Here is a 15,738-nt window from a genome sequence, read left to right on the forward strand (position 1 = left end):
TTTTAGCTCAGGGGCGGCATGAGTAACTTTGTCTTTTCTAACACTCAAAGAGTGTGATTACCAATGGCCTGTTAAATTGTGATCCCTGCAAAATCACAATCACAAGTGAAAAGATGTTTATCGCACCCGATAATTACCAACTGCCATAAAGAGCGTGCCCATGGTTAAATTTCAGTATGTCAACTTGGCCGAATTCAACAAGGAGAAAAAGCCTGGTATTTACCATGACATGTGAAATTTGGTGTGTTAAGCATCAAAATCTGCATGTTATTCCCCTAAAGCTCTAAGTATGTGCAAATGATCATATCCAATAAATTGTCAACACCTTAGTGCATCCGAAAGAGCCAACTGATATTCAGGCCCAATCTTGACCAACAGCAAAAGAGATAAACATGAAAACAGTCTGGAAAAAAAAAAATGAAGAACCCCACTCAAAAAAACCCCCTGAAAAATAGGACCACACAGGAGCAATTTTAAAGTTTTATTTACAAACATTTTTTCAAATTGAGACAGATTTGAAGCGCTACGCGATGACCTGGGAAAGAGTGACAAAGAGCGGCCCTTTTGGATGGGGGGTGGTGAAGATGGAGCCAAGTGGGTAGGACGTAATACCAAACTAAAAACATTCATTTAAAAAAAAGTTTACAAAAGCTTTAAAAAAACATGTTTCAATGTATAAATAAAATGGCGCCCAGTTGGCATGAGAACAGAGATTGATATTGCGGTATGATTAGTGAGAGTTTAGAGATCCCCACCTTACCAAAGACTGAGGATACCTTCTATCTGCTTGACACTGAGCTCCCTCTTGGGGATCAGAATAGAAAAGAGTGCATCTCAGGGGAAAAGTAGCAGTCCAGCTGCAGCCTTTCAGTGAGCCCTGAATCCAGATCTATGTAATACCAAGCCTGCAAATTTACACCTTTCAGAGGAATTGATTTGATGCCACCACTCAAGCGCTACCTACTTAAAGGAACAGTGTTTTGGGGGTGATATGAACATTTTATTGATTTTTGTCTGATTTTTTCATTAAAATTAGGGCTTGGAGAAATTTTAAATCCACTAGCGAAATTCACGTGAATCATGGATTTTGCATTATGCAATTTCTGGCAATATTTGCACACAGGTGACTCAAACTAGTCTTCTGCTGGTATCTCGCAAGACCTTTTTACGTGAAGTGCATGCATGCATGAATAAAGACAATCAAGATAGTTGGAAATTGGATTTCACTGTAAAAGGAAATTGCAAACATTTTGCTGGATTTTTGAGAGAAATGGTTATGCAATTTGCACACCCTTGATTTAAATGTATAGAACAAGACCTCCAAAAATGACAAATTTAGGCTATAGCAAATGTGCGGCTGGAAATAACCAACCATTCATTCGAGGCAGATGGCAATGCAGGGAGCTTGGCAGAACCTTAACAATTCCATTCGCTCTAGTGTTTTTTTTGTTCCTCCCCAATCACTTTGTAGCTCTTGTTTTCCCCACTCCATCTTTGTCTCAAAAAAGGAAGAGGGGGCCAGATATTTAGGCAGACAGTGAATGGATGATTGCAGGGCTGTCTACGGGGAATGGAGAGCATTTACGCGTCATAATCCTGATGGCTTAGAGACGTCAAACTCTGTCTGGTGGAGGCCAGGCCAGCATGAACTGACATGGAATGTGTGGTGGCGGTGTGGAAGGGACAAACGCTATTGCTTCATCTTTGTTCGAAGAATTTGTAGGTGCCCGATACGAGAAGACAATTTTTACCTCCTGTCGGAGTACAGCTTGTCTAGTTCCCACATAGGGCAGGATGGGCACCCCCAGTGCAGGAAGTGCCAAAGACATCTAGCATGCCAGTGCCAGGAGACCATGGCAATAGTGACAAATCACCCCTTCGTACACATCGTATGTAGGTCTTGCACAGGGATCACATCATAGTAACAGATTTGTCAGGAACGGCCAACAGTGAAAAAACAAATTATTCCTTGCAAAATGTCGGTTACCAGGCACATACGCCTCATCATGCCTTCTATTATATAATACATACGGGTCCCACAACAACCCAATTTATAACACGTGGGCATGTGCCACATGTCTCCTCACCTGCGTTGAAAGTGCAAGCATGGGTTTCCCATCCTTCCTCTCAGTTTAGAACACCTGCTTGCATACTTTTCCCACCATTTAGCCGCTTAGGTCCAATGTCATGCTTTGTTTAAATTGACTGTTCCCAATTAATCTCCCTACTGTATGTTACTATATTCACGGATGCCAGAAAACAATGAGCATTCATTGGCAGCCACCAACAACAGCTGTCAGCTGCCATGGCAACCTGCGCAGTGACACCTAATGCTCTTGGCGGCTCGTCCATGGCACAACCAAAATGTATCGTTTACGTGGAAGTACCAGAGGAGAAGCACTGGGAGATAAATGGAGAAATGCCCAGTATTCATTTAAGGAGTTCTGGAGACCACTTCACCTTTGAACCCAAGGGTTTGTGTTATTTCTCGAATCTGAAATTATCAGTACTTGACGTCGTCAAGGCACTGGGAATGGTGCAGCCTGCCTCGTGCTCTCTTCCCCAATACTTTTCTTGGACATTATGTATACAATTTGATTATCAGCATTAGCTCTCTGACCATCCCACCTACAATATTTGTGTTATTTACAATTTTATGTTGTAGTTTATAAATAAGCTGCTTGCAGAGCGCAGCGGCACTGCCTACGGCAAACATCTGCCCGAAAGGTTTATTGCAGCCGCCCCAACACCTACTCCTTCTTCAAAACTCCCAATGAATCAAACCCAAAAGGAAACCGAATACAGCAACTACAAAGAATACAGACACTTCACACCTCAGTCTCTCTATGTATTTAGCAGCAACAGAAAGTTGTAGAAACGGTGAAATCCAATCAAAGCTATGTGCAAGGGGTGGCCAAGGTGGGCGGTGTGGCCAAGAGGGGCCAACGGAAGAGCGCGCCATCAAGGATAGCAGACTACCTGCACTGCTCATCTGATTTGGTTATGTTTATTTGCTTTTTTGTATACATGTTTGAATACATTTTTGGCTGTTCAGTAGCAATTTGCCACCTAGGATCCAAAGAGTTCAGTGGTGGGCATGAGGCAAGAGCTGGCGGGCACTGCTGCGCAACTTTATGAGGTAGATGTATGAATGAAATGCAAGAAGAAAAACAACGGAACCAAGGAAAGTGCTGTAGGCTCGGCCTACCGTGGTCCTGCGCCGGTTGAACAAGGTGGCAAGAAAGACACTTGAAGCCGGTTAGTGGTAATGAATGGTTAGAGAGGCTTTATAGATGGTACCCACACACTCTTAAACTTTGTCCTTTCTACATATCTCTAGAATATTTCTGCGTTTAATTAAATTCGGCAAAAATGCAGAGCTTCCTTCTCTTTCTTCAGAGTCAATAATTTTAAGGCTTTTCAATTTTTTTCTGAAAAGTGTATCATTCAATACAGTATCCTTTTCAAAGAGGTTTGCTAGAATGCTAAGCACCTTCCTTACGCCATTCACATCAACCTTTTTTATTTACTTTGTGTTGTTCCATGATTTTGAATAAGGTTAGCATGTACCTTGGAAGGTCACCAAGGACTTCTTTCAGGTTCCCCTTTTACAGCGTGCTTAACATTCTAGAACAATTACCCCAAGGCGGATTCTAAGCAGCATTGTTGATATATAGGTTTTCCAAGAACAAAAACAAATATTTCAAGAAGTTCAGATCGTAACAAGAAGAAACTATCAACTTTGCCGCACTTCAAATGAAGGCTACAAATTGCCATCCCAAACACAGTAGATCAAAGCCGTGCTACCGTGAATTCAAGGCCCCTCCTATGAGGGCCTGTTGTGGGATAGTTACTGATGCATGGCAAGTCGAGGATGGTGTGTGGCAAGCCTCATGTGGAGTCCTTTAGACTTGTTCAATTTTCTGACTGACACTTCCCATGGCCCAAATATGCCTGCTTGTTAAGGATTACCACCATAATTTTAAGGCACCTTATTTTTTTTTTTAGGTGTGTCCCACTTTGATGGAAGCATGTACATGGGTATTTAATGAAGTCATACCTTGTGCACCACTTTACTGCTGCTCGGAGAGAGGTGACTGACTGGCATGACCTATCTGAAACTGACAGACTTTAGCTGAAACTTTTAAGGCTTTTGCCAAAGAGAACTAACACCAGCAAGGATTACCACAGGGCCAGGAGAGTGTGTTAATTTGTATTTTAGCTGAGTGTAATTGGATACAAACTTATGGCTCAAAATGCAACCGACCCAGGATATAGTACCCAGGCACCATAAAACCAGATGCAAATTTCAAGGGCCACAAGACAAATTTGGATTTTATCATTTGTATTCCTTATTCATCATCTGGTATTTTCCTCCCTGATGGCTGTAATTTGTTGTGCCCCACGCCTTTCATGGGGGATTGCAACCACTCCCTTCTGCGCCATCGAAATGACACAGAGCTAAACTTGCTAAGACGGGCTAGGGATGTAACCGTCGCCAAACAAATAATTAGGAGAGCAGGATACGACTAAGTGTAAGTCAGCCATGTGGCGTGTCATCAGCCATGCAACGCAACACAATATCATCAGCCACGCCACACGCTAGATTTCGATTTTTGGGCGAATGCTGGGAGGCGCACAATACAAAAAGGATATTTCTTAGATGGTTGTCTGTATTTGCAGTTCTGAGTCATAAATATCAATGTGCTCATAGGGAGGGGGTACTTGTGATGTATGTGGCTGGAATCAGTTGCTGTGGGACATAAAACCGACATAGGGCTCAGGGACAGCACAATCTGATGCTACAAAATGCACAATAACTCACCAACCTAAGACAGACTCAGATTTTCTGTATGGCAAGTGATGAAGAACTTGGAGCACTTCCCCACTTGCAGGTTTGCGTAGCTTGCAGTTGAGGCTACTGTGCATGCCTACAACATCCACTTCCCAAGACAGTGTGCCATCTGGCTTGTCTTAATGCCAGAACTTTAGAAACCAAAAAATGTAGGGCCCGACATGCCATGCTCTTCTCGCGTTAGTGATGAATCACGCCAGGCTGTGAGGTATCTGTTGACGCTGACCTCTTCTGGATGCAGTTTTATAAGTGGAGCTTCGTAAATCCTACAACTAGAGTGGAGAAAATGAGGTGCACTTCCTCCCATTGGGCTGATCAATTTCTGATAACGTGGCACACCACAACATTTTGGCATGCCTCAGCGGCAAAATCAGTCTATTATGGTTCTCAAACTCCTATTCTCCCCCCCTCCCATCCCCGAACAGCAAATAAACAAAATGCCATCATCATATTGCTAACTGAATGGAAAATGTGAGCTTCCTCCTGAAAAAACAATCGCAGCGGCCTCCTATTATAGACAACAAAATTCAATCAAATGTAGCTTTCTTTAAAAAAAACACAATTCAAAAATGAAACATCATTAAACCAAAAAACAAAACAAAAAATAAAAGCCATTAAAAAAAATAGAGCTGTGTAAAATAAAATAAAAATCGACGCTCGTGTTTCTCTAAAACAGCCTCAAGGGCTCTAAGACTAACTTCAACTAACTGTAGCTTTTCCTTGCTTCTGAAACAGTTAAAAAACACAAAACAATTAAAACAATATTTCACATGAAACAGAAATAAACCCAAAAAGGAAACTTAACTTTCATGTTAAAATTTTGTTTGAAAGAAAACAATCGAGGATTGTCAGATAGGCATCCAGTCAAGTCCTGTTTTTTAAGCTGGGCGTATCAGGGGCAGGAAGGTCGAATTTTGGAACTGAATTCTAAAATATGCATTTCTGCAAAGTCAATTCGTGCTCAAGTGCACCTATTTGTGAAACCATTTCCAAGTGCATTCTTGCATCACCAATTTTTACAAATGTCCTATATTAGTCCCAAATATTTAAGTTTTAGATATTTACTTGCAACATACAAAGTAGTTCATGTCAGGAAAAGGGACAAATATACTGTGATTCTCTTTCTTTGCCCCATCATGGTGAGTCATACTAACTCCACCTATGATTGACGCCCAAACTAAAAAATCTTTCTTTAATGCTAACAAGTAACCAGAGATAACCACTACTCGGCAGAATAATGCACAGCATGGGAATCCAGCGTAGGTTCATGCTGCAAAATAGGGCAAATGCTGGAATTCTGTTTCCACTCTGGAGCCTACTGAAAACACAGATATTTAAAGGGGAGTGAATGCAGGAAAAGAGGGTGGGAAAGAGATAAAAACACCATACAGCAGCGTTGTGGAAAAGCAGCATCGCCCCCCCCCCCTGCCTCCAAAAAATAAAATACAAAAAAAACTCACACTTTGCTGCATTCCACAATTTAAAAGCACTGAAGGGGGCTCCTTTTCAAGGCAACCCGATCACAGATCAACAAATTCAAAACTATATTTTTCCTATCACAACTGTTCCTATCAAAAAATCTATAAAAAAGAAAGAGGGAAACGCAGCTCAAGAGATTCACTCATAGGAAGGAAGACGTTTCAGTGAAAGAAGCAGAAAACCTGGCCAGCAACTTCAAATCACTTTTTACTGGTTGACATTGGAACTCCCCACCCACAACCGTTCAATGTCAAGAAAAATGGTATTTAATTTTAATATCAGACAAGAAAACGTTCACTTTGTGGTGCAGCCCCCCTAAACGCTTCGGTTACTTACTAAGTCTTTTGGCCAGCCAGAAGAGAAGGAATTGAGATTGTATTCTTCTCTGATAGCTAAAGAAAAATGTTGCTCCTTCGAGTGGGGTTTGCACCTTTACTGCATGAAGTCTTGTGGCTGTAAGAGGACTAGGCAAATCCTAGAGGTTGAGGGTTGATTGGTGGTTGGGGGAATCCTATATAGTAACACCTTTTTGTAATTTTGCACCTAAGATTTACCACCATGGTGCGACTGAAAGCCCGATCTGTAAGATATTTGGGGATTTTAACACAGTTGTGGGATGTCTTGAGTGGTCTTTTGTGTAGATCAGTTATGCATGCTTTTCAGGCCAGTGTGGCCCAATGTCTCTAACCAGTCCCTTAACGCGACGCAGTTGTGCCCTTATATGTTCGATGTATTGTTAGCGTAGATCTCGGAGTTAGCACATGGTGTAGATGCCAGGGTTCTTGCACCACCTCACTTGATCATGTGCATGCATTCTCTTTCATACTTGTTCTCAAGATTGAATTTTTAAAAATGTAAATGAGTTTTGGAAAGGTACATGGGATAATGCTGTATAATTCCATATTGTGATATGAATTTGCTATGCATAAGAGACACCAATCTCTTACTTTTGGAGGTATCCCTTGATGTCCTGGTCCTCCATGTTGGGCCCCCAAATTTACAGGTAACACCTGGCCTAACCACTCCGCCGTAAGGGCCACTTTAAAGACCAGAAGTTAAATATGGAGCTGCTAAACAGGGTGTTTTCTGCCCGCTTGGGAGGCATGCCGGAAGTGTTCAAAGTGGATCATTTCTGGGTTAGCTTTAAGAGCTATTTTACCATTACACAGTCATTGTTTAGAATTTCCGCCTGTTCAATTTTTAAGTGCTCCTATTTCATTTCACTAAATCTTGCAGAAGTGGGAAAATTCACAATTTATTTATTCACCCAAAGTAAACTATTGGCAGCCATCTCCAATCTGAGAAAAAGGGGTAGTTAAAGATGCAGGGCCTGGTGCAACAGGATAGGCTTCCGAACAGTGACTTCTCTTCTTAGACCTTACTCAGACATAATTTAGGGGAACGTGAAATTACCCTTTCCTGATATTTCTGCTCCCGCAGGTCACATCTGTGCAGAAATGATTGTGTTTTCAGAATCTCGAGAAAATTACTTGTGTGGAATATGGGTACATTCTGCCTTGGAAACTTAAATCTGCTAGGAATGTAAGGGTTGATAGACTATGGGCTGGGTGGTTAGCTGGTTTGGAAATGTGAGGACAGTAAGAGTGACAGATGAGACACTGAGGGACTTGGGCTTAAGGAACTGTGAGGAGACGAGACTAGGAGCTAATAAATTAGCTGCTGGAGGGATAGGAGATTGAGAAGATGGGGATGACAAACTGGAAATCTGTTGAATCGATTGCGAAGAAGAGAAACAATTGCTTTTGGTACAACCAGTGAGCGGATGGAATCACACTTTGTCCCTTGGGTACCTGTGGTAGAGGGGACACCCAAGGCTACCGTGAAACCACAGCGAAGTGCCTGAGGGAGCATCAGATGTTTAAGGGAAGCTTCAAGGTGTGAAGATGTAAGCATATGCTGGCTGATCTGTCATAAGAATTTGGGATACATCCATACAAACCAAAGTGGGTAGGTTTGGGGAAAAATCAGTCGCATGAAGACAGAGTGACTTGATCAGCCTAGCAGTCTCTCATGAAATCTACCATTTTCCTGTGAGTGTCCTTGTCCTAAAAGTAACAGACCCCATCACCTGCCAAATTGCTGCCTTTTATGCTGGAAACTAAGCAGTCTTGTAGGAGGGCCTCTGTTTATAAATATATTAAATAGATATAGTTTCTGTTTTATTATATATTATGATTTTTTGCTTGGAATGGTTTTTATATATTATTATCTTTCTAGTTTGTTCAGATATATATTATGTTTTTGCTCTGATTGTCATATGCTTTCAAATTACGTGCACAGTTCTTTCTTAAGCGTGAATCGGCAGTACAGAGGGGGCAGCAGGGGGTGTTAGCGGATGGGGAACCTGAATCTTGTAAATGCCAGCATTAAATATTTGTCCTCTATAGTTAATACGAGGAGATGGAATGAGTGGGATGTTACTGTGTGCATTAGGGCGTGTTTACTGTGTCTATATCTGCAACCTCCCAACAGATTCATTGTTCTCACCTTGATTGAGAAATCCCTGAGTCCTCTAACTCACCCTTCTGGCTTTGCTCTGGGATGCTATGCATTTCTGTCCATTGCTTTTATGAACAATCATTGGCTGCCTCAGGAGAATCTAAGAAAGGCAGGTCTTTGAACGTGCTCAGTACATGAGATGACTTTCCAAAAGTCAAAGGCTTTTAAGGAACAAAAGCCTGGAGATGCTGCGGTCTTCACTGGCCTCTGAACAGGATAATCCACGCCTCTCCAAAACGCATCAAACTTCTCTTGGAAATGGACCGACATGGGAACAATTAGAGGAAAAGGTCTCTCCAGAAGCTGTCTTATGGGCCTTTCTATGTATGCGGTAGCAACTGTGAGACAAATTTCAGCTGCCCATGCAACTTGCCCTCACAACAAAATGCACGTCAGCCAGTGTGTCCTTCTGGGCTGCCTTTTAAAGTTGGAGCCTGGCCTGCACACTGGCTGCAAAACCACAGTGACACCCAAGTCATCTTTGATCTAGGAAGCTTTAGCACTACCCAGGAAATGCAGGTGTGGGTGATAAAGGTTGCATCAGGGGTGACTGAATCTTTACATGCAAGGCGGCTATCTGTGTAATAGTGCGGATTGTCAATTTAACGGAAGCGGACATATTTTACTTGTCATGGAGATGGTGGCAGGCACGAATAGAAGTTGTGCTCCGTGTGCAGAAAAATGGGGTGAAACTCCGCGGTGGAAAGGAGCCTCATCAGCAGTATCCTGTCCGGATATCCAGACCCTGGTCTAAAGTCATGGTCACAAATTGTACTGTGATTCAGACCCAAATTTGAGAAGCCGATCATCTTTTTCCAAACTCATTTTGGTCACACAACAGAGTTGTCACTCATTTGGGAAGAGCTTTAAATGACTATACACGGCCGTACAGCAATTCCTACTTTTAGTAGGACAATTACAAGAACTTTTTAAGAGATGTAATATATATTAGCCACCACTGGCACGTCTCACAAAGTTTCTGTACATTCAAAGGGAGAGTATCGACACTCAGCCAGGCTCCTGCAAATTTATGTGGCAGCACCACCTCAAACTTGCATTTCTTAACTTTAATGCCACACTACCAAACTTTTTAAGCAGTATTGTTTTACTTTTGATGGGACAGTAACTACACTTCGCATCAGAGCCGCAATAATTGTATGGAATGCTATCTGTCCTACTCCGCAGGGCTGAAAAATCCTGAATAGGACAGCTCTGGCACATTTTTAGCATGATACTATAAATTTATTTGCAATAATTCTAAAGCAGTGTCTGGGCTTCTTGGGAGAGGGGCTGTACGTTAATGGAATAGCACGGACATTATTCAGCGGGTTGGGTATACAGTTAGTCAGTCTTGGCACTGCGCAGCAAGTATTCTTTTCTGTCCCTAATCAGCACGGTAGAAATATATTTAACGGGAAAGTATTGGCATTTCTCAGAAAGGCTCTTACAATTCTAATGGGAATGTAATACAACTTCCAGGTATGGCTGACTGCTTTTTAATGGAAAAAGTATCTGCACTTCATAGCAGTATTGCTGTACATTTAATGGTAGAGTAGTGATTATTCTAAAAAGATGACTGTACTTTCAGTGGAACAGTACCAACACTTCTCTGTACAAACCAAGTACTCTACAGTAGGGAGGCCTACACCCATGCTCAGCACATTTTTCATGACCATTTTCTTTCCCAATCGCCTATTATCTTCATTTTTGCCAAACATATTTGGTTATCTTATAAGAGAAAAAGTGATTTTAAGTTGCTGACTCATTTTAGTGTTTTACCTTAAAAATTAAACAACAAAAAATACCCCAAATGATAGTGAATGTCATGAGCTTTCAATCTCCTGACACCAGGCACAACATTTGAAGACAGGAGTGGGCGGGGAGGGTGGTGAGAAAAAGGGAGGGCTCCTGTACAAAAAACACCAAGTGCCTTTTTCTTTGTAATAGAAGAAAAATAGAATAAAAACAATTTAAAAAAAGAAAGTTTTTGCATAATCGTTTTTTCTCTCTCCTCAAAATCTTTAAAACAACAAAAAGAAGAGGAAAGACATGTGAGCGAGGGTTTGATGGTTTGGGGAGGTGAGAGGTGTCTGGTTCTCCCCCCTTTTGCATCACGGCCTCCAAGTTTTTTTCTGTTTAAATTAAAAAAATCTTGTAATTCTACGATTTACTCTTTTAAAAAAAAAAAGAAAAAAGTTTTTTTCCTCTTATTAAAATAGACTTCTGTTCTCCTTTTTTTTCGTTTTTCTTGTTTTGTTTTTGTTGTAGTTCTTTTCTGCCCCCTCCATAAATGTTTAGGTGTTGAAGGGTAATCGGGATTCTATGAGGGAGGCTTTGCCACTCCTTTGGTTCCTTGGTACGTAGAAAGTCTATTGCATTAAAAACGGCTTCTTTTGCACGAGGAAGGAAAGGGTTATCCATTCTTCTTCAGGGTGGCAGAGCTGAATGGGACGGTCCCGGCCAGAGGAAGGGGCTTGCATCTCACTGCCGGAAAAGGGCCGGGTTCTGAATCCTCAGTTAGACGAATCTGTGGGAGAAATGGCACAATCAGATCTGTTGTGAGCAAAACCATTACGTTAAACATATAGCACATTAGAGTAGAGTGACTTTTTTTTTTGCATAGCCTGCATTATGAACTCAGTTGCCTTTAGGAATGTGGGTGATCTTGGTGTGGATCTCTCATCCTGTCAGAATTCTGCCATCCTGCACTAGATGTTGCTCACAAGGGCCTTTTGGAAAGCAGCCTTTACATCAATACAGGAAATTATACACATCTTCATTTAGCAAATCTAGATTCTCTACACTTTTCAGTCCAGGTTTCTGTCCCACATCCCTGATGCTTTATGGTCCCTCTGTCATCAGGTCCTTCCTAGATCATGTCCTGGTATTGGTTCTCTGTTCCCTAGGCTGGTTCCTGGACCCTACAGTTATTCTGACTCTCTTTTATCTATTTTCTGGCCTTTCTCTGGGCTCAGATTTTCACTCCATTCCAGGCTTTCCTATTCCTTCTTGTGTCTTGCTGGTTTCATTGATCTTTCCCTTTCCAAGTCACAGTTCTGCCCTCTTCCTGATCTGTCCTGTTACATGTGAACTCCTTGCCTTATGTTCTATGTATTCCAGTTTTGAACAATACCTTGATTCCAGTCCTGCTTTGCCCAGAGCCCAGTACCTGCTTGTGTATTCCTACCACTGTTTCCCTTTGTCTTCCTGTCTGTTTCTATTACAGCCGTAATTGTTTTTACTACCAAAGGTGCCAGTTAGATTCCGAGGCTTCTGCCTCTGGCACAGAGAACCACTTAATATCTTTCTCCGTAGGAGCTGTTGGGTGTCTCCCTGAACTCTGTGCATTTAATTTGCTCTGTGCTTTCTTGTAAGATCCTTTTAGCACACAGAGAGATCACTGACCAAGGAGCATGCAAACTATCATCCATGATAGTTTGTCTTTTCTCTCCCTTGGGCCCTTTGTCGTAGTACTTGTGTTACTTTATAGTTTCCCTTTACAGACTTTCAGTTTCCTGATCAAAGCCAGTTCCTGCCTACTGCAGTCCTCAGCTTCTATCCTTCCTTCCTTCCCAGCCTCTTGTACTTACTTGGATATGTTTTACCCCTGCATTGACTGATCTCCTGAGGCTGAAATCCGGGAGCGCGACTTGTGTTTTAAAACTTTGAGTGCTACAATTTACTGTATTTTTATAACTCACCCCTCTTCCCCTCTAGCACCTCTCAGGTAACTTGATTGCTCCTGACCAGGCCGCGCAGCAGATTCAGCGCTGCCGCGGAAGCTGCACAGGGTTACTCTTGCCGCCATCACCGGCGTTCGCTGAGGCCAAGCCCCTTGTTTGAGGCCACGCCCACTTCGAGCCCTTATAAAAGACGTTGACTACAAACGCCGCTCAGATTGACTGATCTCCTGAGGCGGAAAGCCGGGAGCGCGACTTGTGTTTTAAAACTTTGAGTGTCACAATTTACTGTATTTTTATAACTCACTCCTCTTCCCCTCCAGCACCTCTCAGGTAACTTGATTGCTCCTGACCAGGCCGCGCAGCAGATTCAGCGCTGCCGCGGAAGCTGCACAGGGTTACTCTTGCCGCCATCACCGGCGTTCGCTGAGGCCACGCCCCTTTTTTGAGGATGATGATATATCTTTTCAGACTCTGCTACGCTTAATGTTTACCAATCAATGACTCTTCGTGCAAAATTAATAATTGCAATAGACAGAGGCTTTAAAAAAAGCCACTTCAAGTTATCTCACTGGATGGGTTCAAAATGTGGGTCCCTTAATTTGACGAATAGCACATTAAGTTCCCATAATCCAATAGGCTATCAGCTTGAAATTTACTTTTCAGCTCTTTTCAAAGAATAATGAACTACCAATGTTCTCAATAAGGAGAGTGGTTTAGGTGTTCAGTGTGTAGGCTGAGGTGGTATGTCAACTTGAATAGGCAGATATGAAACTCCTGATGGGTACCCAGTATCAAGCACAAAAGTGTTTACATTTAAACCAGGATCATCTTCTAGTAAAGATTTTTTTTTAGCCTCTTTGAAAAATATCCACTCACAATCTGGTCAAAATCTTAGGACTTTAATGGCCATGTTTCCAAATTGAGGCTTTTCGAATCCAGGGGAAGAATTGTACAAATCAAACTGTAGAAATGCAGGGTTGGTAGCGGATTCATCGTGAGGAATCTTCCCTTCTTTCACTGGGGATTAAGGCTGAAGGTCAGCTGGAGCGCAGAATCTGCCACGAACTCTAGTTTGGAACTCACTTCAATCAGTCAACCAATGGATTTTTAGAGTGCAGGCTACTCACCCAGAATGGGTCTCAAGGCGCTAAGGAACGATGGGTGGGGGGGAGGGGTCTGGAGATCCTGGAGGGTCACTGAGTTCCATCGAAGAGCCAGGCCTTGAAGTATTTTAGGAACTTAGTGAGCGATGGAGTCTGCCGAAGGTGCAGAGGGAGGGATTTCCATGCCTTGGCTGCAAGGAGGGAGAAGGAGCGTCCTCCTGTTCTGGTTTTCTTGATCTGAGGTATCTTCACGAGGGAGAGCTGGCCTGAGCAGAGTGAATGCTGGGGAGCATGGAACGTGCGGCGGTGGTTAAGGTTGGCGGGTCCTGTATTATGGAGGGCCTTGTATGCGTGGGTGAGGAGCTTGAAGGTGATTCTCTTCTCGAGAGGGAGCCAGTGTAGGGTCCTTAGGTGTTGGCTGATGTGGCATGGTGGCGGTAGGTTGAGGACTAGTCGGCGTTCTGGATGTTCTGGAGTTTGCAGGTGAGGTTCTTGTTGATCCCGGCTAGAGTGCGTTGCCGTAGTCCAGTCTACTACTGATGAGGGTGTGTGTGACGGTTTTTCTGTGTTCATTGGGGATGCAGTTGACGGTCTTTCGCTGTAGGCGGAGGGTGTGGTAGCAGGAGGAGGTGAATGAGTTGACCTGGTGGTCCATTTTGAGTTCTGAGTCCAGGATGATTCCAAATTTGCGTGCATGGTCCGTGTGGGCCCCCGAGGGCAGGGGGCCACCAGGTGTCGTTCTAGGCATCGGGGTGTAGGCCGATGAGGAGTACCTCGGTTTTGTCCATGTTGAGTTGTAGGCAGCTGTTCTTCATCCACTGGCGACAGTCTGCATTCCGTTGAAAGTTGAGTTTGTTGATATTGGGTTCATTGGATAGGGAGAGGATAAGTTGGGTGTCGGATGCGAGTGGGGCCATGTAGATGTTGAATTTGGTCGGGCTGATGGAGGATCCTTGTGGGACTCCGCCGGTGGTTGGTGTCGGCTCCGAGTGAAATGGAGAGAGTCTGACTCGTTGGGTTCTGCCGGAGAGGAAATAGAGGATCCAGTCGAGGGCCTTTTTCCGGATTCCCGCATCATGGAGTCTGCAGGCTAGGGTGCGGTGAGAGATATAGTGTTGAAGGCCGCGGAGAGGTCTAGGATGAGGGCCACAGTCTCTCCTCTGTCAAGGAAGCCGCAGATGTCATCTGTTGCCGCGAGAAATGTGGTTTTGGTGCTGTGATTTTTCGAGTCGAGGATGTTGTTTTCTTCTATGAAGGCGGCGAATTGGCTGTTGACGGCTTTTTCTATGACTTGGGATGTACAAGTGAGTAGGGAGATCGGTCTGAAATTCTTGAGGTTGGTGGGGTCTGCTGAAGGTTTTTTCAGGAGAGGGTTGATCTCAGCGTGTTTCCAGTCATTGGGAAAGGAGGCGGTCTCGAAGGAGCGGTTGATGATTCATTGTAGCTCGGGCAATGATGTCAGTGGCTCTGCGGTAGATGTGGTTGGGGAAAGGTTCCATTGGGTCCCTGGAGTGTGTGGAATTCATTATCTTCAGAGTGTCTTCGATGCTGAGGGCGGTCCAGATGTCTAGTGTCAGCTGCATGCTGCTGGAAGTGGAGGGAGCGGGTTCTTCGTGGGGATTGTTGTCGTCGACGAAGTTGTCATAGATGGTCTTGATTTTGTGATGGAAGAAAGCGCTGAGTCTGTTGCAGATGTCTTGGGAAGGTGTGATGTCTGTAAACTCGCTGTTGTGTAGGGCAAACTCTTTGATGATGCCGAAGTGTTCCTTGCTGTTGTGTGCGTTGGTGTAGATTCTGTCCTGAAGTGCTTTCTTCCTACTTATTTTTCTTCCTGTTTGAAAGCCATTCAGCACAAGCTTTGACTCAACTTAAATAATAATTATTCTATTTGCCAGTCTGGTATCTGTTTCACTTTCTGTAGTTTGAGACAAACCACTCCATTGCTGATTGCTTCCTTTAATGACGTAAGCGAGATTTTGGTTGCTACCGCGCCATTGGCCTACGGCCCTAACACATACTGAGCATAGATGTTTGCAAAGCATAATTAGTAGTCTTATTTGCTAGAAAGCAACATTGCCTTATGGCTTCATTAAGACAC

General features: G+C 43.3%; 1 protein-coding gene across 1 annotated transcript in view; it reads right to left on the bottom strand.

Moving 5' to 3' along the window:
• Positions 1-10,336: 10,336 nt before the first annotated feature.
• Positions 10,337-15,738, bottom strand: part of RBMS2 (RNA binding motif single stranded interacting protein 2) — a 299,496-nt gene continuing 294,094 nt past the window's right edge. The window contains exon 15 of the mRNA XM_085599894.1: positions 10,337-11,381. The gene's annotated coding sequence lies outside the window, so the exon portion shown is untranslated. The remainder of the gene's footprint in view (positions 11,382-15,738) is intronic.

This window comes from Triturus cristatus, chromosome 4_2 (genome assembly GCF_964204655.1).
Source record: "Triturus cristatus chromosome 4_2, aTriCri1.1, whole genome shotgun sequence".
Lineage (NCBI taxonomy): Eukaryota > Metazoa > Chordata > Amphibia > Caudata > Salamandridae > Triturus > Triturus cristatus.